This window comes from Pongo abelii, chromosome 5 (assembly GCF_028885655.2).
Source record: "Pongo abelii isolate AG06213 chromosome 5, NHGRI_mPonAbe1-v2.0_pri, whole genome shotgun sequence".
Classification (NCBI taxonomy): domain Eukaryota; kingdom Metazoa; phylum Chordata; class Mammalia; order Primates; family Hominidae; genus Pongo; species Pongo abelii.
Genome location: NC_071990.2, coordinates 136,396,620 through 136,420,234, shown reverse-complemented (window position 1 = coordinate 136,420,234; position 23,615 = coordinate 136,396,620). Strand labels below are relative to the sequence as shown.

The 23,615-nt window shown below is 41.8% G+C and overlaps 1 pseudogene; it reads right to left on the bottom strand.

Moving 5' to 3' along the window:
• Nucleotides 1-2,392: 2,392 nt before the first annotated feature.
• Nucleotides 2,393-3,277, bottom strand: LOC100448772 (protein MEMO1-like; annotated as a pseudogene).
• Nucleotides 3,278-23,615: the final 20,338 nt, after the last annotated feature.

The following is a 23,615-nucleotide window of genomic DNA, read 5'->3' as shown; positions in this document are numbered from 1 at the left end:
GACTTAGCCCAGTGCCTGGTATATTTTAAGTGTTCAGTTAACATTTGTTGACTGATTGAATGAATATTTTGAGGGAAATAGAATTCTTTCTTTGTAGGAGAAAGTAGGAGCATTACTGATGGTATTTGGTATTGTAGAACACTTAGGAAAATAGACCTAGAAACATATTTCAAAGACCCCCAAGATATCTGAGGAGACCAGACTGGAAGGAATTGTAAAGTCTGGAAATACTGATAGCTGTGTCCTTATATCTTTGGCCCAGATTTGACATAAAAATAGGCAAAGGTGAATCTAAATAGGTTTTTAAAGGAGATTCAAGTTCATCTACAGGACAAATAGAGGGTACCACAGTTCTATCCTGTTTTCCCCTCTCCTTACCCCCTACATTCTGCATTCTGCATCCTGTCCCCACAAATTTATGTAAGTTGATACAAAAATAAACACTGGATGCATTCTTTTTTTTTTTTTGTGAGGAGTCTCGCTCTGTTGCCCAGACTGGAGTGCAGTGGTGCGATCTCGGTTTACTGCAACCTCTACCTCCTGGGTTCAAGTGATTTTCCTGCCTCAGCCTCCCGAGTAGCTGGGATTACAGGTGCCCACCATCATGCCCAGCTAATTTTTGTATTTTTAGTAGAGACAGGGTTTCACCATGTTGGCTAGGGTGGTCTCAAACTCCTGACCTCAAGTGATCCTCCCATCTCGGCCTCCCAAAGTGCTGGGATTACAGGCGTGAGACACTGCACTCGGCCTAGATGCATTCTTTAAGGAGGAAATAAGTCATGCCCATAGCTAGAATGGAGGCTGTAGAGTGGGGTACCCCTTATTTAGTTTTGATGAATCTGATAGTTCTTTGGTTTCCAGGAGCAGAATCTAACATTGGCCATGGTGTAAATTGCATAATCCAAGGGAAGGGTGGAAAGCCAGGCTTGGAAATGAATTAGAATGGGAACATCTCTATGTAGCCAAAACTATGATTCGGCCTTGCCTGGGTAGAGCTGTGTATGTATTTTCTAAAAGCCTATTTCATTTTTATTCTATTTATCAGGTTGCTTGGGTCTCAAGTTCTAAGAGAAAGCAGCTGTTTGTGTTGTTTTCTGCCCAGAAAATCTTAATACTTCCACCAGACTTTACCTAATGGGGAAGATAATTTCTTAAAAAAATATAAAAAAGTGGGCCGGGCGCGGTGGCTCACGCCTGTAATCCCAGCACTTTGGGAAGCCGAGGCGGGAGGATCACGAGGTCAGGAGGTCGAGACCATCCTGGCTAACATGGTGAAACCCTGTCTCTACTAAAAATACAAAAAAATTAGCCAGGCGTGGTGGCAGGAGCCTGTAGTCCCAGCTACTCAGGAGGCTGAAGCAGGGAGGCTGAACCCGGGAGGCGGAGCTTGCAGTGAGCCGAGATCACGCCACTGCACTCCAGCCTGGGCGACAGAGCGAGACTCCGTTTCAAAAAAAAAGGGACGTGCTATTTCCTAAAAAAGGAAGTAGGAGTGCAGGGCACCATCAACAAATGAATGGATGAACAAAAGGTTGTATATAGAGATGAAATAGGATATTATTCAGCCTTAAAAAGAATTGAAATTCTGACACACGCTACAATATGGATGATCCTTGCAAACATTATGCCAAGTGAAAAAAGCCAGAAACAGAACCAATACTGTATGATTCCACTTATATGAGGTTCCCAGAGTAGTCAAATTCAGAGAACAGAAAGTAGCATTGTGGTTCCCAGAGCTAGGGGAAGAGGGGAATGGGAAGTTACTGTTTAACAGGAACAGAGTTTCAGTTTGGGATGAGGAGAAAGTTCTGGAGATGGTTGATGATAATGGTTGCATAACAATGTGAATTAATTAATTTATTTATTTTGAATTGTGTAGCCCTTTGTTAGCAACTAAAATAGAAGGTATCTGTTGTACAACATGGGTAGTAATTGACTATAACTGGAGATTTATTATAATACAGATCATTTATAAATGCAATTTTTTGGAAAGCTTCCACCTTTTTGTTTGTTTGTGTACAATTTGCAAAACTATTCTGAAAGCGGAATATATGTGCACGAGTCTGCAAAGAGTGCAAATTTAGGATACGGTAAATGCTTTTCAAGTTACTTTCAAAAAGCTGTCTGCCACAACTGAGCCTTTACATTCTTATCTTTTTTGATCAAAATATTTTGATGCCAGCCTTCCTTCCACTGCCCTAAACTATAAAGCATTTTTTAATGAGTTGAAATTAAGGAAGGACTATGTCTACTAGAAAAAAGAGAAGAAAGTTCTATTAGTTTGAGGTTTCAGAATCCCCCCAAACCAGGACCAGTATCTTGGTAAAGGCTAGGCTGGGACCCTGGACAGAGCATGAGAATGTGCAGGTGGCCTCCCTGAGGATTCAGAGCTTCACTGGACTGTGAGTGCTCCAGTTGTGTAACTCACTGAACTGTCTTGCCAGTTTCTACACTGGCTTGACTGGGCATAATTCAAAAAGGAAAAGCTCATATTCTTCCATTCTTCTGGAGCTCTGTGATAGCATTTAACACCCTAAAGCGATGTCTTCCACATATAATATTATGGTGTTTCCTCAAGTAATTGCTAATAGATACAGGGTCTAATTGTTCTATAATACTCATACCCATTTTATCTAGATGTTCAATGGATCTATAAGTCTCCCCCTGGGATTCATCATAGTAACCGTAACGGAATCTTTGATCCCAATGGCAAAAATCAGAAGAAACCACAAAGAAATTACTAGGATCTGCTAGATATTTACTGAAGAGTTTTCTGAATTCCTGTTCTTTTGACTCGCTCAGAGCTCCAACCCGTACAGGAATAATGGTAAACTCATCCTTATGGATTTCCATGGCTTTAGCTCTATAAGGCAAATGCATTTCAATACTGTGTTCATCTTTGTCTGCAGAGACATGTGTTCAAACATTCCTGTCTTCCACAGTTCTCTATAAATCTTTTGGTCAATACGAAGGTCATACAGAGGTGTCCTATATATATCCACACTGGAAAGTGCACACTGAGAGAGGGACACACGATGAGAAGGCCCGAGGATGAAAATTCCCTGGGTAATAGATGGATCCACTTGTTTATAAGCACGGGTGGCACAAGACCCACAGTACGTATATCCTGCATGGGGTGCAATAATGGCTCTAGCAGGTCTTTTTGTAGACTTTACTTGTGAAAGCCAACCTTCTAGCTGTGCATTCAGCTGTGGTCCTGAGGCTGCGTACCAGCTCCAGAGCGGCTGGCTTCCCAGCAGACCACTCGGTTGGACATCTTGATGCCTGTGCCGCCTACGGTGCACAAGGATGAATCAACAATGTGAGTATATTTAATGCCACTGAACTGTACACTTAAAAATTGTAAATTTTATGTTACGTATATTTTACCACAATAAAAATAGAGAACCAGAGTTAATCAATGTCAAGACAAGGAGAATGGAAGGTCATGGTCATTGGAAGAAAAGGCCACCTGGACAACTGGTAGAGTGGACTGGACACCTGCAAGCTCCAGCTTTTCTGTGTATCTTTGGGCAAGTCCCAAAACCTCCCAGAACCTCTTTTTCGCAAGGATAATAACACCAGCCCTATTACCTACTTCATAGGAACTGGATGGTACTGTGAAAGTATTTGGTAAATGTTAAACATTCTGTACAAAGGGAAGGCATTAGCGTCTGAGGGAATGGAAAAACTCTTTGTAAATCCATATGTCAGTGGCCTGGATAAGTGGAGACCACCTTCCTTAGGTTAGTTTTCTGGAGGTGACTATCCCACGTGGATGGAAAGGGTTCGAACAGAAAAATCAGAGCAGGACAGGAAACAGTCATTTATGCACATGCTACAAAATCTAAATTGGCCTGAATTGCCCTACCATGCTGCCACTCCATTAAGGCTTTACAGCCCTCGGTGGAAGGCTCAGCCGTATCCATAACTTTGGTGAAGCAGCTGGTGTTTCCAGCTGATTGTCTCTAAATGGCCTGGCCAACAATGGAGCTGTTAATGAACATCCATAAAAACCCAATAAGGGGTGCCTGTTGGATGCATATGACCTATGTCTGGTACAGGATTTGGGCAAATAAAACAATGATTGGTTCCAGGCAAAATTCCAAAGTTTCAGCTTTGGAAACCAAAGGTCTATTTCTATGCTAACTGCTTATTTGCTAACATGAGACCCAAGGTACAGGATTGGAAGATATTTCATTGCAAAGAATTGCAAAGATTCTTTTTTTTCCTTTTTTTTTGAGACAGAGTCTCACTCTGTTGCCCAGGCTGGAGTGAAGTGGCACAATCTTGGCTCACTGCAACCTCTGCCCCCTGGGTTCAAGCGATTCTGCTGCCTCAGCCTCCTGAGTAGCTGTGATTACAGGCACGCACCACCACCCAAGGCTAATTTTTGTATTTTTAGTAGAGACAGGGTTTCATCATGTTGGTCAGGCTGGTCTTGAACTCCTGACCTCGTGATCTGCCTGCCTTGGCCTCCCAAAGTGCTGGGACTACAGGTGCGAGCCACCATGCGCGGCTCATTGCAAAGATTCTTCTGGTCCTGATTTCTGCCTAGGTAAAAGTCTTCAGAGAGGGACCATTGTTAGAGCTATGGTTTGATCAGCCTCTAGAGTTATTGGAAGAAATGCTAGTATGTTTATAACCTTTGGGTAGAGTTTTCTGGTCATCCTTCAGTGATAGCATTTGGCTTTTTCACTGTTAATGCATAGAATACAATTCCAACACCTGCTGAGCAGGTGCTTGGGGCTTCAACCCTAGTTCTGAATTACATATTTCCTCTTAACTCACTGAGGGCTACCTGGCTTTAACACCTTCTCACTCTTGTGTCCTTAAAGGTCCTATTCTCAAATTTTCATTTCTTGCTTTTGAATTTGACTATGTTACGTAACTTTTATCTATCTCTATCTCTGTTCACACGCACACCCTCAGGTGGCCTCTCCTTCCAATGACTATAACCTCATATTCTCCCTATCTTTGCACTGATTGACTCTGGCTGTCCTCGTTATTTTTATTGTAGTAAAATATACATGACATTTACCATTTTAACCATTGTACAGTTTAGTGGCATTTAGTATATTCACACACACACACACACTCATATATTTCTACCCATTCTTTATGTTGGGAGTGGAAGGAGAGCTTCCTATACATGCTCAATTTTCCATTCTGGTGATTTTGATGTTTGGCCATTCAGAGAACCTAAGAACCAAGATGGCACTGCCTTATGGAGCTTGGTGTATCCTCCTTGGGCTGATGATTCCATGGTGGCCAGCCCATGACAATTTGGAGTCACCGCACCCCATTAGGAGGAGAGGATTTGCTCTACTCATTACCATACGACTAGCCTTTCCATGGCATTGGAATTATTGATTTTTATTGGTTGAAAGTGACTTCATTTCTGTCTGTCCAAGAATAGACAGACCAGAGTTCGGGTTGGGTATTAGGGAGAAGAGACATGGTCGAGAGGAAGATATGAAAGAGATAGAAAGAGGAGCAGAGAGGGGAGAGTAAGATTGAAGACAAAGAAAAGAGAAAGGAAGCTGAGGGGAAATCTGGATGGTCCAAGACAGAGAAAAGAGAAAGAGGAGTTAGGATGGGTGGGTGGGTGGAGGGTAGGAGATGCTGCTTTCTTCTCTGCCTGGGAAGGCTAAGCTTCCAGCAGCAGCCAGCCTTGGTCTGTGATTACATCTGGATGTGGCTGGTGGCAGGGGAACACCTCTCTAGTCCTCTCTCTTCATTTGTCAGGCACATTCAAAGTCTAGCTCAGACCCTGGAGCCTGCCTCCATGTGGCCTGAGGGAAGCTCATTTTCAATGAACAGACCACCTGGGGAAGTAACTGGTTGCTATTTTTCACAATTTCTGTCTGGATATCGACTTTAGGGCAAAGCTGCTGCAATCACATTTGTTTTCCTTTTTGAGCTGGGGTGGGGGCATGCAGGGGCAAGTTTTCACGCCGCCCCATTTCTGGATAGCTGGAAACATTATTGAAAATCCAACATGAAAATGTTTGTAATAGAAAGGTTTTGACAGTGTTCTTGAATGTTCTTGAAGATCTAAAGAAGCAATCTATCTGACTGGCCTCCTGCATTGAAATGATCTGCCATACAGGTCTTGCTCCAGTGCACAGAATTAATGTGTGGCCTCTGAATTGTGATGAATTCCAATTAGTTCCTCTCTTTAAACAGCAGTTTTTGGTGTCTGGTGGTATTTAGAAACTTCTAGCACCCCATTTTATTTATAAATTTATAAATTGCTTTTATAACCAGAGGATTTAAAAACTGAAAGTGACCTTAGAAATGCTTTAATGAAAAGAGCACTTTTCAATTCCAACTTCAAAACCCATTTGTCTGTGACCTTGAATACACCACTTAACTTCTGCATGTCTGATATTGCTCCTCTGTAAAATAAAATGCTTGAACTGACTATGGGGTTACTTTGGTTCTCACCTTCCTTTATGCATCGCTCCACTGTTACTTCCCAGTGAGCGGTTTCCAGGGAGAGGCTGTGAGTCATTAAGTGCCCAGGCCAGACCACACCCCAAGTTAGAGGCAGGTCCCCCGAGACCCTGCCTCACGACTCTTCTGTTAGGATGTCTCCACAATGCTCTGAGGAGCAGTGCTGTCCAGCTCACGGGGAAGCCCAGAGGCCAGAGCGGACCCACACCAGCTCTAAAGAGTGAGCAAGGATGGGGATCCTTGTTCAGCGGGAAAGGGCCCTAGATCCCAGAACTCACCATGCTTGTTCTGGGTGCGTTTCCGCTGAGAGGTGCGTTTCTCTGCCATAGAGTAAAGTCTCTCTCACCTTAGAGAGAATGAAGGTGAAGGTTTTCCAATCTGAATGCTAACACGTTTCAAACTGAATTTGACATCTCTTTAGACCCATTCCCCATAGTCCAGGCTATCTTGACCTCTCTGCTCAGCTTAGCTGACTGGACATGTCCACACAGGTGGACCCTGGGCCAAAACTTACCACATCAGACAGTAAATTCCTTACTCATGTCCTGCCCCAACCCAGCTGCTCCCCATTCTATGTTTTCTACATCTATCAGCAAAGTTTACGGGACTAGTGTGGACACAGTGGCCCAAGCCAGACTCATCTGAAGTCATCTTTGATTTCTCTCCTCCTGGCCACTTTTGCCAGTTGGCCTCTGTATTCATTTCCCAGGGCTGCTGTAACAGAATACAGTAGTTCCCCCTTATCTGCAGGGGATATGTTCTGAGACTCCATTGGATGCCTGAAGTCACTGATAGTACCAAACCCTATGTATACTGTGGCCTTTTTTTTTTTTTTTTTTTAATCTGATAACCGAGCCAGCTCCTAAGTGATTTTCAGGTGGTCAGTGTCTACAGCGTGGATCCGCTGGACAAAGGGATGATTCATGTCCCAGTGGCATGGAGTGGACAGTGTGAGATCATATCATACTACTCAGAATGGTGCACAATTGAAAACTATGAATTGTTTACTTCTGGAGTTTTCCACTTAATATTTCCAAATTGTAGTTGACCACACATAACTAAAACTGTGGAACGTGAAACAGCATATAAAGAGGAGCACTGTGCCATAAACTGGGTGGCTGAAAACAGCAGAAATGACAGAAATGTGTGCTCTCATAATTCTGGAGTATAGAAGTCCAAAACCAAGTTGTCAGCTAGGTCGTGCTCTTCCTGAAGGTTGCAGGGGAGAATCCGTTCTATGCCTTTCTGGTAATCCTGGCAATCCTTGACATTCCTTGGCTTGCAGAGGCATCACTCCTTTCTCTACCTCCATCATCATGTGACATTCTCCTTGTATGTCTGTATCTCTTCTCTTTTTATAAAGGCATCAGTCATATTGGACTAGGACCCCCCTAATGTGTAAATATGACCTCATCTTAACTTGATTACATCAGCAAAGACCCCATTTCCAAATAAGGTCACATTCATGGGTACTGGGGATTAGGAATTCAATATACATTTTTGAGGGACACTATTCAATCCATGAGCGCCTCTAAGTCCTGTTAATTCAACCTGTTAACTATCTCTACTCACTCTCCTCTTCTTCATCCTCACAGTCATTCTCTTTGTTCCCTATCTGAATTTGTTCAAAGCCTCCCACCAGTTCTGCTCTTCCTACCTCCACACTGATGGGATAGAAATCATCTCTCAAAAAGTTTGGAAGATTATTATTATTTTTTAAATAGAGTGCTGGAAGTGGAATTGTTGGCTGAAAAGGCATATGTCTTTAACATTTTGATAGACACTGACAATTGTCATCCAAAGAAGGTATTTATATTTGTAGTTACCTAAGGCTTGTATATGGTTTGTCCCCATCAAAACTCATGTTGAGGCTAGTCCTCAATGTAAAGGTGTTGACAGGTGGTGGCACCTTTAAGAGGCCCTTGGATCATGAGGGATCCACTCTCATGAGGGGATTAATGCTGGCTAGAGAAAGTGAGTGATTTCTTGCTGTCTTGGGACTGGATTAGTTACTGTCACAGTGGGTTGTTATAAAAAGTGACTTTGGCTTTCTTGCTTTCCTCTTGCTTCCTCTCTTGTCCTGTGGTACTTTCCACCATGTTATGAGGCAGCACAAAGCCTTCACCAGATGCTGGTGCCATGCCCTTGAACTTCTCAGCCTCTAGAACTGTGAGTTAAATAAACCTCCATTCTTTACATATTGATCTGTGGTATTCAGTTATAGCAACAGAAAAAAGACCAAGACATAGTCTTATATATAATGTATGAGTGCCTTTCTCCACACACCTTTTCCAACACAGGATTTTTATCAATCTTTTACATTTTTGCCAACCTGTCAGATAATGGTGTTTCAATATTTACATTTGTGTTTTCCTAATTACCAGGGACTGAGACCACACACCATTGCCATGCTGAATGGTGAGTGTGGTGCCTTATCCTGCTGCTGTTCTCTCTTCTGTGCAACTCCAGTTAGCCTTAGTGCCCTCAGGGGGGATGGGGACATTAGCGCCTTCAGAATCTCCAGGTGAAAAGCAGGTGCCAGTTTCTAGGTGTTGGCATGTGAAGGGACACATTGCAGGCTCATTCACAAAGTCCCACAGCTGAGTAAGCATGCAGTTGCACACACATGCCAGTCTCCTTTTGGTGCTGACACCCTCCTTCTCTATGATTGGCACTCTTGGTGCCCTTTTTGGTTGGATTGGCCTGGGGGATTGGAGGGGGACATTCCTGGTTCTGCCAAAGCACTTTTTCCCTGGGCGTGCACCTCACTACCTGGATGATTCCCTTTCTCCTTCAGGAGACTGACCTTCTGCTTCTAGAAGCTAGATGGGGTGGAGGGGCAAGGTAGAAGGGCCAGCTTAGCCAACTCTTTATAAGGCCAAAGGGTGATTTGGGCAACTCTTTGGCACTGTGTTTAGAATGTGTGGCTTTGTTGAAATGACTGGCTTCAGCTTTGAAGATTTAGCCAAGATTTCAAGACAAAAGGAGAGAACTCAAGCAGCATTTTGTTACATATATGTTCCATATGTATATGAACATGGGAAAGTATCTGCAAAGTACTACTCATGCCTTTGTTCTGGGGATTATAACAACTGTGACTTCTTTTCCATGTTAGAGTGCATGCACTGGGGCACTTTTACTCTGGGCTTTATAGTTTTATATGGCTTAAATTTTTTAAATGAACTTTTGCTATTTTTGTATATAAAAAATTTTAAATATCAATAATTCACCTTTGGGAATCTCCCTTTTACTAGGTTGTAGAAAGTGAAAGCATCAACACATTTTTCAAAAGGAAAGGGGTAATTTTTAAATTATTTTCTGAATGTTTGTCCTATGCACACCTTTGGGACAGAGTTTATTACACTACTTTTTTGTTGTTGAAATCCCACAATGTCTTGTATAGGTATTGTCAAATAGGAGGCGCTAAAAGCAGAAAGAAAAGAAAGGAAAGCCAGAAAGAAGGAAGGAAAGAAAGCAAGCAGGCAGGTGATATTGACTAAGCAATGACAATGCGGATCCCAAGGACTTCTCAAAGGTGAGCTAGGTTATCACATTCTCTCTCTCTCTTTTTTTTTTTGTTTTCTTGAGATGGAGTCTTGCTCTGTTGCCCAGGCTGGAGTACAGTGGTGTGATCTCAGCTCACTGCAACCAACATCTGCGTCTGGTTTCAAGTGATTCTCCTGCCTCAGCCTCCCAAGTAGCTGTGATTACAGGTGCCTGCCACCACACCCAGCTAATTTTTAGTAGAGACAGGCTTTCACCATGTTGGCCAGGCTGGTCCCAAACTCCTGACCTCAAGTGATCTGCCCACCTCTGCCTCCCAAAGTGCTGGAATTACAAGCATGAGCTACTGTGCTCAGCTGGACTGTCACATTCTCAACACTCCTCTTTAACTTTACACAAAAGCATTAATTGCTATTTAAATTTATTTTTCAGCAAAGATTCTCTGGCAAGGTGCTTATCTGATTGCTGCCTCCAAGACCTTTGAGCTTGTCTTTCTCCTCAAAGATGACACAAAGAATTCTTTGAGGTTTTTAAATTAAATTAGGTGCCCAAGAAATTTGTGCTTCAAGAGATGGTTGTGCACTTGAAAGTGGTGGAGAGTGTCCAGAACTGCATGGATTCCAACCTGAAATGCAACTTGGAGTCTGTCTTGCTGGCTAGTACTTGAAACATAAACTCGAGTCTGGGCTTAAGGATAGCTGAAGATGAGCCAATGTTTTCCTCCCAGGAAATGTAACTGAATTGCCAATTAAAAAGCAAAGTGCTAGGCCAGGTGCTGTGGCTCATGCCTGTAATCCCAGCACTTTGGGAGGCCGAGGCAGGCAGATTACCTGAGGTCAGGAGTTCGAGGCCAGCCTGACCAACGTGGAGAACTGCCATCTTTACTAAAAATACAAAATTAGCAGGGTGTGGTGGCAGGTGCCTGTAATCCCAGCTACTCAGGAGGCTGAGGCAGAAGAATTGCTTGAACCCAGGAGGCGAAGGTTGCGGTGAGCCAAGATCATGCCATTGCACTCCAGTCTGAGCAACAAGAGCGAAACTCCGTCTCAAAAAAAAAAAAATTGCTAATGAGAGCAGAATAACATAACAGCATAAAAAGGGAATCAAAATAGAAAAAATATCGAACCTCATTAGTATTCAAATAATTGTAAATTTACATAATGAACACAATTTTTTTATCTATCAGCTTGGCAGGGATTTAAAAAAGAGGACACTACTCAGTTACTAAGGAGTCAAACACTTATGCACTGCTGCCAGATGTTAATCAGAACAAAATTTTTAGAGTGTACTTTTTCAACTTGTATACAGATGTGCAGAAATTTGAACCCCAGTAACACTTTTAGAAGTTTCAGAAAATATCCTGAATATGCAAAATGATTTAGCTACATGCTGCTTACTACAATCTTATGTTTAAAAACCTGGACATAAACTGTATAGCCAACAAAGGGAATATGTTTAGAAAATTATGGTTCATCCATAAATAAAAGGCACTCAACCATTAAAGTGGATGCTGCCAATCATTCCATTCAAACTGTGTTCCACAGAGCCCTGGGGGTCTCCCATGATGATCTTGGGAAGGCTGAATGTGGGAGAGTCCAAGCTTCTCACACCCACTCCAGCCAGAACAGCAAAATGCTGTGAATACTACATGGGAGAGCTACTACCAGAACAAAACACGAATTTTAATATAAGGAAAGGTGTTGATGATATAACGTGAAAAAAGAAAAACGCAGCAAGAGGTTGGAATACTCTAAGTTTAGTTTTTAGGTGGCATGATGGTTTTGCTTTTTTTCCCTCAGTTTTCCCATCCTGAGGCCTTTCTACCTCCTCTGTGAGGCAGTGCATGTATAAAGAGTAACAGAAGGGAGTCCTTCCAGAGGAACTCAAAGTGGGAAATGGAAAAAGGAGAGAGACTTTTAAAGCATGCTTGTAACAAACAAGTAAGAGATATACTAAGAAGTAGTCACGTTTGACGCAGTAAAAGATCTCTTTTTATTGTTGTTTTTGTTTGTATAGACATTGCACTTATCTTCAGTCGAAATTAGTCAGAATTACACGTCTCATTCCTTTGGGACCCACAGCATTAACTAGCACATCTGACACTTGAATCCAGTTGCAGCGCTGATGTGAAGGTCTGTCATGGGGAAGGGCACGTAAACCCAGGGAGCATCTCCTGTGGGTCTTGTGGAGAAGAAGCCTTTATAGTTTTGCCAGTGACGATGTTGGAAACTTTAATCTTGGTGTATTGGAGGCTCCATTAAAGACTTATCTGGGGGGAAATGGGCATGGTGGTCCACACCTGTAGTCCCAGCTACCTGGGAGACTAAGGCGCAAGTGAGATAATCACTTGAGTGCAGGAGTTTGAGGCCAGCTTGGGCAATATAGTGAGACCCTATCTCAAACAAAAATTTATCTGGGGGTAATATACTCCTCGAATGCCTCTGTGCTTTCTCATTTGAAAACTGCCCTCCTGTGAGGGATGCTCATGTCTACTCAGAACGTTATGCAGATAGGTGCTGGTCTTTCTTAAGAATGCCAGAAAACTTCCAGAGTCCTAAACTGATTTTAAAACTGTTATCAAAGCATATTTTGCACATCACTCTTTTCAAGTGATTTTTTTTTAGTAAATCTACCAAGTTGTGCAACCATCACCATAAATCTGTTTTAGCACATTTTCATCATGCCAATTCCATCCCTCATGCACATTTACTGCTAATTTCCATTATCCCCTGTCCCTAGCAACCATGAATCTACTTTCTATCTTTATAGCTTGCCTTTTGTGGATATTTCATATAAATAGAGTCCCAGCACATGTAGCCTCTTCTGCCTGGCGTCTTTCACTGACTATAATGCTTTTGGGATTCATCCACATCATGGTGCATATCTGTAGTTTGTTCCTTTATCTTGCCGAGTCATATTTCATTGTATAGATATACAAGTGTATTGACTCTTAAGTATGCATTGCACGTATAGCTTGCATAGTAGATACACACAAGAAGAAAACCAACTTGCTGAAATGTTAGTAGCACCAAAAAATGTATTTCCAAGACAGTCTTTCTAATGAGAATAGAACATTCATGTTATAATACTATCTGATCCATCAATAACTTGGACTTTATTTTAAAAATAAATATTCATTGAACTCATGCTAACTGTTGTGCTAGGTGTTGGTGATGTCTGGACATGGATAAGACATAATCATTACCCTAAACAAACTCAGATTCTTTTTTTTTTGAGACGAGTCTCACTCTGTCACCCAGGCTGGAGTGAGTGCAGTGGCACGATCTCGGCTCACTGCAACCTCTGCTTCCTGGGTTCAAGTGATTCTTCTGCTTGCCTCAGCCTCCCAAGTAGCTGGGATTACAGGCGTGTGCCACCATGCCTGGCTAATTTTTTGTATTTTTAGTAGAGACAGGGTTTCACCATGTTAGCCAGGATGGTCTTGATCTCCTGACCTCGTGATCCGCCTGCCTTGGCCTCCCAGAGTGCTGGGATTACAGGCGTGAGTCACTGCACCCAGCCAACAAACTCAGATTCTTATGGTAGGCAGACACAGAGCATAAGATGAAGAAATGAAGTGTTGGGTGTTGGTAGAATATCAAAGTAGCTGATATGGTTTGGCTGTGTCCCCACCCATATCTCACCTTGAATTGTGATAATCCCCATGTGCCATAGGAGGTACCTGGTGGGAGGTAACCGAATCATGGGGACGGGTCTTTCCCATGCTGTTCTCATGATAGTGAATAAATCTCAGGAGATGTGATGGTTTTATAAAGGGCAGTTCCCTTGCACACGTGCTCTTTGCCTCCCACCATGTAAGATGTCCCTTTGCTCTTCATTTGTCTTCTGCCATGATTGTGAAGACTTCTCAGCCATGTGGAATTATCAGTCCATTAAACCTCTTTCCTTTATAAATTACCCAGTCTCAGGTAGGTCTTTATTAGCAGCATGAGAACGGACTAATACAGTAGCCAGGCCTAAAATTCTAAATTGGAACACCTGTGCACATTTTAAGGTTTTTTTTTTTTTTTTTTTTTTTTTTTTTTTTTTTTTAAAGTTCCTATTCTAGGTTCATGGTGAATAATTAATAACCTCAACAAAGAGGAAAACAAGTCATTTCTAAGGTCCTCTATTAAATTCTGTACTAGTAACATGATTTTGATGACCTGAATGAAGTCACACAGAGACTTGCTTATCTAAATATACATTGTGGAAGGCATGTGTGCTAGGTACTTGTCTTTATTGACCCAATATTCATATTCCTCCTTTCCTGCTAACAGAACTCAAATTTATTTGGGTAGTAGCAGAAGTCCTTTGGTTTCAGGGAGGAAGGGCCCACCCTTAGTCCCTGGGAATTAGTAGTAATTCTAAGCCAGTTATTCCTCCTGGCCAGTCATTGGTCTAAGGATGACTGTGTGATCCAGTTCTGGGTGATAAGATGCAAAAGAAAGTATGGTTAGTGACACTTCTGGGAAAGTTCTTACTTTTCTGATGCAAAGGGGACAGACCCAGCTGGCCTGGAATTTGTCCCTTTGCTCTTTCCCTTGGTTCTTGCCCGAAATGTGCATGTGATGTCTGTAGGTGAGATGGGCATCTTGAGACCGAGGGACAAAAAGCGTGAGGATGAAAGTAAGCTTGCTAAGGATAACGAATCTGAAAAGATGAAAGGAAATGTGGTCCCTAATGGTGTCACTGGCAACATGAGCCCATGGCTGCCTACTCTCAGATTTATTGTTATGTGAGAAAAATTAAACTTGTGTGTTTAGGTTTTTGTGCACAGATTTTTCTGTTACTTGCTGCCAAAAGCATCCCTAACTGATAGAGTATGCTTGTCAGATTTGCAAATGTTTGGAAACTGAGATGAAGTGTAAACATATGTGCTGACAGAATCTAAATTTAAAAAGTATATCCTTTGATTTATTTATCCACCAAATATTAAATACTTTCCAGGTACAAGATCTAGTGCTAGGTCTGGGCTGAAATGGTGTCAAAAAAATAAAACACTAAAGGGAATAACAAAAACATGCCACATTTAGCTTCAGCACAGTTAAGTGCACAAGTGTAGGACTGAGGTAACCTTGTTTACCTGAGTATCTAATAAAAAGACCCTCCCCCTTGTCCTGCACAGATACAGACTGAGCACACTTACAGGCTCTGCTCTGTGAACCAAAGCAGGGAGATGTTATCATCCTCTTCAATACTCTGATTTTTAGGACAGTTTTAAAGCAATGTGCTCAGTAGTGCTGGCCCCCATATGTAGAAGGACATTGACAAAATGGACAATCTGGAATGGCTGTGGTGATCTAAACTTTGGAGGAAAAACGGGTGTTGAGATATGTGTAATCATATGTGATACGTGTAATCATATCTGATACCTACCTCTGGGGGTTTGCAAGTCTTTGAATAGTCCACTTAGCACAGGAGTGACCTCACATTATTGAACCCAACACTGAAGTTGGAAGGCTATTTAAAATGTTGTTGCACAAATTGTTACTGTCCTGAGAAGAAGATGATTTCTAAGTCTCCTTCCTACCCAAACCTTTATAATGAAAGAAAATTAAATAAGTAGTCAATCAATTAATTAATTCATTATTTATGCATTATTTACAATGTGAAACAATGTCTAACCAATTCTTTTCTCAATTCTTATTCTTCTAGATGTCTCTGGGGTCCTTAAAACACTGTCAATGCTTCTCTTAGGCTTTGGGTCAGAATCCTTCTCTTTAGCTTTTTTTTTTCTTTCTTTTCATTTTCTTTCCTTCTATGTGACCATTCCCTTAGTTAATATAGAGAATTATTATTTTTTGTATTTTTTATTGACATATCACAATTGTGTATATTTTGGGGGTATATGTAATATTTTGCTACATGCATACAACGTGTAATGATCAAATCAGGGTAATTGAAATATCAATCACCTCAAACATTTATCATTTCTTTGTGTTGAGAACATCCAAAATCTTCTCCTCTATTTTGAAATATACAATAAATTATTGTTAACTATAGTCATCCTACTGTGCTATTGAACACTAGAACTTATTCCTTCTATCTAATTGTATGTTTACATGCATTACCCCCCTCTCTCCATCTCCCCTCCTCCTCACTCTTTCCAGCCTCTGGTAACCATTATTCTGTTCTCTACGTCCATGAAATCAACTTTGTAAGCTCCCATATATGAGTGAAAACATGTGATATTTGTTTTTCTGTGCCTGGCTTATTTCACTTAACATAATGACCTGCAGTTCCATCTGTGATGCTGTAAATGACAGGATTTCATTCTTCTTTATGGCAGAATAATATTCCATTATGTACATGTACCACATTTTCTTTATCCATGCATTCATTGATGGGCATTTTAGTTGATTCCATATCTTGGTTATTGTGAATAGTGCTGCAATAAACATGGGAATGCAGAAATTTCTTTGATTACTGATTTCCTTTCTTTTGAATATATATCCAGCAGTGGGATTGCTGGCTAATATGGTAGTTCTGTTTTTAGTTCTTTGAGGAACCTCCATACTGTTTCCCATAATGGCTGTACTACTTTACATCCCTACCAACAGTGTCAGAGCGTTCCCCTTTCTCAACCTCACAAGCATTTGTTAATTTTTGTCTTTTTGACAACAGTCATTCTAACTGGGGTAAGATGTTCTCTTGTTGTGGTTTTTGATTTGCAATTACCTGATGATTAGTAGTTTGAGCATTTTCTCATACACCTGTTGACCATTTACATGCCTTCTTTTGAGAAACATCTAGTCAGATCTTTTGCTTATTTTTTTAATTGGATCATTTTGGGGTTTTTTTCTTGTTTTGTTTGTTTGTTTGTTTCTTTTTTTGCTATTGACTTGTTTGAGTTTCTTGTATTTTCTGGTTATTTATCCTTGTTGAATGGACAGCTTGCAAATATTTTCTCCCATTCTGTATGTTGTCTCTTCACTTTTTAAAATGGTTTCCTTTGCTGTGCAGAAGCTTTTTAGCTTGAGGTAATCCCATCTGCCTACTTTTACTTTGTTGCCTGAGCTTTTGAGGTCTTACTCAAAAACCCTTTGCCCAGATCAATGTCCTGAAGCATTTCCCCAAAGTTTTCCTCTAGCAGTTTCATAGTTATAGCTCTTACATTCATGTCTTTAGAATTATTTTAAGTTGGCCGGGCGCGGTGGCTCACGCCTGTAATCCCAGCACTTTGGGAGGCTGAGGCGGGCAGATCACGAGGTCAGGAGATCGAGACCATCCTGGGTAACACAGTGAAACCCCGTCTCTACGAAAAATACAAAAAATTAGCCGGGCAGGGTGGTGGGCGCCTGTAGTCCCAGCTACTCAGGAGGCCGAGGGAGGAGAATGGCGTGAACCCAGGAGGCAGAGGTTTCAGTGAGCCTAGATCGCGCCACTGCACTCCATCCAGCCTGGGTGACAGAGCAAGACTCTGTCTCACAAAAAAAAAAAAAAAAAACAAGAATTATTTTAAGTTAGAATATAATTGTTTGATACAAAAAAGTATCAGAGAGCCAGATTTCTCTTCTGCTTTTACATACACATTTGTGACCTTGAAAATCCTCTTTCTACCACTCTGCCTTTTACATATTCAGGGCATCTTTTCACATCTTAGAATCATTCCTTCCTGCATGTGATTGCCAGGTGAGTCTTCTTAAGACACAGTTCTTATCACTTTATTTTCCTTCCCAGAAGTCTTCAATGCTTTTCAATTGCTTACAATAATAAGCTCAAACTTCCTTATCCTTGCATTTACAGAATCATCATGTCTCAGCTTCCTTTTCCTGCCTTATCTCAAACTATTCTCCTAAAAATTCCTACTCAGGTTAAATTGATTTTCCTGGTGTTTCTCAAGCACATTTCATTTTTTTTCTTATCAAAAACGTTTAACATGTTCTTGGTCTCCATTTTTTGGTGCTTACTTCAGTTTTTCTTATTATCCATGAATTTCATCAAAATTCTTGTTATTTTTTCACATGTGGCTCAAGAAACCCTTAAATTCTCTCCGCCCCCAGCCAGAAATACTGGCTCTCAGAGTAGCCATTGGTCTATACCACTCTTGAACATACTTTATTTGTTGAATGGCATGATTATTAACTTTTATAATTGCTATTTATCTTCGTATACTTTAATGCCAAGTCTCCAAAACAAGAGATCAGGAACATATCTTACATTTCTCCATACATCTTTCAGTACACAAAATGTCCCATGTTTAACAGAACTCAGTAAATACATGTGGTTAAATTCTAGAGCTGGAAGGAGACTTGGAGGTCTGGGAAGCTGATGAGTTGGGTGGCTGTTTAATGAAGCCTGAACTAAGGGAGACTTCAGACCTGTGATCCTAGCTGTGTCCTCTAAATAACAGATTTTGACTAACTGGCTTTTACTAGCACACAGCATTGAGTCTGATTTATAAAGTAAGATGTATAGCATGGGTGAATAGTTTGAAGCAAAAATAAATCTAAAACATGGCTAAAATTAACCTGCGGAGAAATCTTTCCACAGTTTGGTGGTCTTGAAAACTCAGCTTTTGATTAAGATTAATGTTCCTGATTTCATATTCAGTAGAAACCCAGGCTGGCGATTCGTCATTTCACTTATCACATGCAACACCACTGCCCCCCAGCAGGTGACGCTGCTTCTCTGCAGAATATTTTTCCTGGCGCTCAACAGCCTTTCCAATTCTCACAAGCTCTGCTCCTGCAAAGGCCTGACCCAGAAAAGCAATTTTAATCTTTTACTTCAGTAGAAATAGGAATCGCTTATATTTAGTACATATTCCTTGCTAGACACGCGTTTCAAAGAGCCAGTTTTGGTTTTGTTTTCCTTTGAATATTTCTGACCTTGGAAGACTTGGCTCTTCCCTGAGCCCTTCCCACATCAAGGAGGTCTTTCAGGTACTATTATCGGCTGAGACTGAGAGGGCTTGAGTAGGTATCGAATCCCATCCCTTCTTTCTACATGCGAGCATCTTGAAGCCCAGATCCCCAGTCAAGGTCATTCATAAAGTCAAAGGCAGAGCCAGGGGTCAAACTCCTCTCAGTCGTCATCACTGTCCCACCCTGTCTTGGCCCTTACCCCACTCAACAGAACGGGGCATGCTGCACCCTTAACTGTAATGTGACAAAAGCCAACAATGGTCTCAGTCCAAGAAGCTGCTCTCCGAAAACAAGAGAGCTTTGGTAACATCATTGTGTGTGTGTGTGTGTGTGTATGTATGTATGTGTGTTATAGAGATTGTGTGGAATTCTCTTTGTCTCATTCCTCTCTGTAGCATCTGTCCTGTGATAAGCCCTCAACAAGGAAGGAAAAGAAGAAGGGGGAGTGTGTTATGGGCTGAATTGTGCCCCCCACAAATTCATAGGTTGAAGTCAACCCCTGTATCTCAGAATGTGACCTTTAAAGAGGTGATTAAGTTAAAATGTGGCTTTTAAGGTGGGTCCTCATCCAATCTGACTGGTGTCCTAATGAGGGAGGAGATCAGGACACGAGGAGAGACACAGATCTTCACAGAGGCAAGACCCTGTGCAGTCAGCAAGAGGGCCACCGTGTGCAAGCCAAGGAAAGAGGCCTCAGAGGAAGCCAACCCTGCTGGCACCTTGATTGTGGACTTCCAGCCTCTAGAACTGTCAGAAAATACATTTGTGTTGTTTTAGCCACTCAGTCTGTGGTATTTTATTTTATTTTATTTTATTTCCTGAGACGGATTCTCACTCTGTTGCCCAGGCTGGAGTGCAGTGGTGTGATCTCAGCTCGCGGCAGCCTCTGCCTCTTGGGTTCAAGCAATTCTTCTGCCTCAGCCTCCCAAGTAGCCGGGATTACAGGCATGCACCCCCATGCCCAGCTAATTTTTGTATTTTTAGTAGAGACGGGGTTTCACCATGTTGGCCAGGATGGTCTCAAACTCCTGACCTCAAGTGATTCATCCGTCTTGGCCTCCCAAAGTACTGGGATTACAGGCGTGAGCCACTGTGCCTGGCCTGTGGTATTTTTTTATGGCAGCCCCAGAGAACTAATATAGGAGAGAGGGAAGAAAGGAAAGAAGAGAGGAGAGGAGAGGAGGGGAGGAAGGGAGGGTAAAGGAGGGGAGGGAGGAAGGAAGGAAGGAAGGAAGAAGAAGGGAGGAAAATAAGGAAGAAAGAATAGGAGAACAACAGCAAAAGAGGGAGGCAGGAGCTTGGTGACTTGTAGCAACTCCTAATAACCAGTGACATCTGGTAGATCTGGAGATGATTCAACTTGGTTTAGAGCACTCTTATAAACAAGATATAAAACACTTTCTGACCAACTGAATTATTTCATTAGCTCTTATTTCATCCTATTTCCACTCAGACAATAAATTAAAAAATGAATTCAGTGGCTTGTGTATCTGGGTGTGAATAAATCTTCACCTGCCACTTGGATGAGATCTGGAAGCAGCGGGCAGACATCATGGCAGCTCCCTGCATTTCCTCTGCTGACATCATGGAAACTGCCCATTTAGGAGGGCAGATGGAATGTGGAGGTTTTTGGGAACAAGTCTATATTCACAGTCAGAAAAATTCCAGGAAATCCAAACACATGGTTTTATTAGGTTCATGTCTAGAATGAGAATTATCACTCTAAGTGGAAGCAGAGCCTAAGAGGCTGTGGCCCCAGACAGGAAGTATAGCCTCTCCTATTTCTGACTCAAACATGAATTATTGGCTTTTCTTTCTTATGATACATCTAATTTTACAGGCAAAGCCTAAATGCCTGGAGTTTTAGTTCTGTAATTTTCCTTCAGACCCAGTTCCTCCATGGAGCAATGTCTTATGCTGTGGATCTCACTTGACCTCATTAGCTCCCCAAACTCACCTGTCCTATGTCCCATTCCCTCCGGATCTCGAGACTTGGTGAAATACATTGATCTGAACTGATTTGATAATTCTTATCTTAGAGAACCTATTTGATTATTACCACAGATCTCCCGGAAATATAACATTTTAGCTCGGGAGTTAAATCCATTCCACCAGTGGAGATTTCTAAGGGAGGTCCCTTTGTATCACTTCTGTATTCCATTTGGTTTCCTGCCGGTCATACCACCTGGGCACCCATATGGTTTTGCAAATGAAGGAAGAGATTGCATAAGAAAAATCATTCATTTAGTAAGCACAATTGAGAACCTACTAGGTGCCAGGCACTGTGTTGTCAGGAGCTGAGGCGCAAAGACCAAGCAAAAATAGGTCTACTCCTTGAGGGAAGAGACAGACTTTTTACTGCAGAGTGTTGAGTGGTGGGATTGGGCGGCTGTCTTAGCGGGAGAAAAGGGTGGATATCAGGGTTTTTAAAGAGGTAGATTACAGCAAATGGTAGCTGCCCAATGCCAGTGGAGAGGGAGAGGACAGAATCGAAAATGACTTCCAGCTTTATTTTGGAAACCAGGTGGGTAGAGTAATTGTAGCTATAGGGAAAATCATAGTTACACAAAAGTAAGTGTGTGTGCGTGTGTGTACGCGTCTATGCTTGTGTGAGAAAATGTGAATATGTTGGGGAATGAGATGGTATATTTTCAGTTTAGAAGACTAATAACTTTTTTGTTTATTTTTATTTTTTTTTGAGATGGAGTCTTGCTCAGTTGCCTAGGCTGGAGTTCAGTGGCGCAATCTCGGCTCACTGCAAGCTCCACCTCCTGGGTTCACGCCATTCTCCTGCCTCAGCCTCTGGAGTAGCTGGGACCACAGGCGCCCACCACCATGCCCGGCTAATTTTTTTTATTATTATTTTTTTTTATTTTTAGTAGAGACAGGGTTTCACTGTGATAGCCAGGATGGTCTCGATCTCCTGACCTTGTGATCCACCCGCCTCGGCCTCCCAAAGTGCTGGGATTACAGGCGTGAGCCATCGCGCCCGGCCAGAAGACTAATAAGTTTAAGCCTAAAAAAATGTAAGCCTCAAGAGACCTCATTGGTACCAACCAGGAATACAGTACGTATCACACTCTTTAATGTAGTCTTACAATTGTAATCATTAAGAGATTAGGCTTGTTTTTTTTGTCCACTGTATATGAGGTCAAATGTGCACAGTTCTTTCATTTCAAGCTCTTATAACTAAGAAAAACTATACAGATAAGGACTGTAAGGACAACTGTGCACACATGTAATTTGAATTTCATGCAATTTTCAGGTCATAAAACTTTTTTTTTTAACCATTAAATAATGGAATATTCATTCTTGGGTCATGCGTTGTACAGAAACAGTCAGTGGGCCAGATCTGGCTCAGGGGCTATAGTTTGCTCACCTCTGCTATAAGAGCATGGTTAGAAGTAACATGTTTTCTAACAGCAATAGAAATTTGTTAAAGGGGCTTAAGGAGGTCTTGGGGGAGATTTGTGACATAATTTTATTCATTTGTAAAATGAATGAAATTTAAGAATATTTATGAAATTCTTTTTTTTTTTTAAATAATTTCAACTTTTATTTTAGATTCAGGGGTTACATGTGCAGGTTTGTTACCTGGGTATATCGCATGATGCTGAGGTTTGGGGTATAATTGATCCCACCACCCTATAAAATTGTTTTCCAAAATGACTTTGAAGACTGCATGGAGAAGGAATGTGAGGGCCTATGTGTGAAAACAAAGAGGCACCTTAGGAGTCTGGAGCGGTGGTCTGAGCGGCTGGGTGAGGGTGTGGTGAGATCTATGGAGCGGAAGCGGGGCAGCTGCTTCCCTGCAGAGAACTAACAAGGGCTCAAATCCCACCCTGCATCAGATCCGGGATGGGTCTTTCAACACATCTCCTCTTTACTTGAGGCCAACTGCAAATCTCCACGTTTCCTCGAACATTCCTATTTTCAGCTTTCTAGATGCCTGAAATTCTTGCCTTGCTAGTCCTATATTTCTGTAATGAGCATTGTCCCCAGAAAGCTCTTGTCACCTAGGAGATTGATATACTCACAAACTGAAAGAAGCAAATTGTTTGCCACCTATAATTTGTCAGATAATTTGGCTTTAATACTTGAGAGTAGGTATCATGGCCCGGAAGGAAAGAAGGAATGATGCATTTTGAGTGGGTGAACAAAGGGAAGATCAGAGCAAAAACGTCCTCTTTTTGGGAAGCTATGGCATGGGTGATACAGGAGAAAAGAAATAAACATTGACTGTTACAGGTTGAATTGTGTTCCCTCAAAATTCATCTGTTGAAGTCTGAACTTCCAGTACCTCAGAAAGTAATTATTTGGAGATAAGATCGTCAAAGAAATGATTAAGTTAAAATGAAGTCTTTTGGGTGGGCCTTAATCCCATGTGACTGCTGTCCTTATAAGAGGGGATTAGCAGCCAGGCATGGTGTCTCACACCTGTAATCCTAGCACTTTGGGAGGCTGAGGCGGGTGGACACCTGAGGTCAGGAGTTTGAGACCAGCCTGGCCAACATGATGAAACCCCGTCTCTACTAAAAAATACAAAAATACAAAAATTAGCTGGCATGGTGACACCTGTAATCTCAGCTACTCAGGAGGCTGAGGCAGGAGAATCGCTTGAACCCAGGAGGCAGATGTTGCAGTGAGCCAAGATCATGCCACGGCACTCCAGCCTGGGTGACAGAGCAAGACTCCGTCTCAAAAAATAATAGTAAAAAATTTTTTAAAAAGAGGAGATTAGGACACAGACATGCACAGAGGGAAGCCCATGTGAACACACAG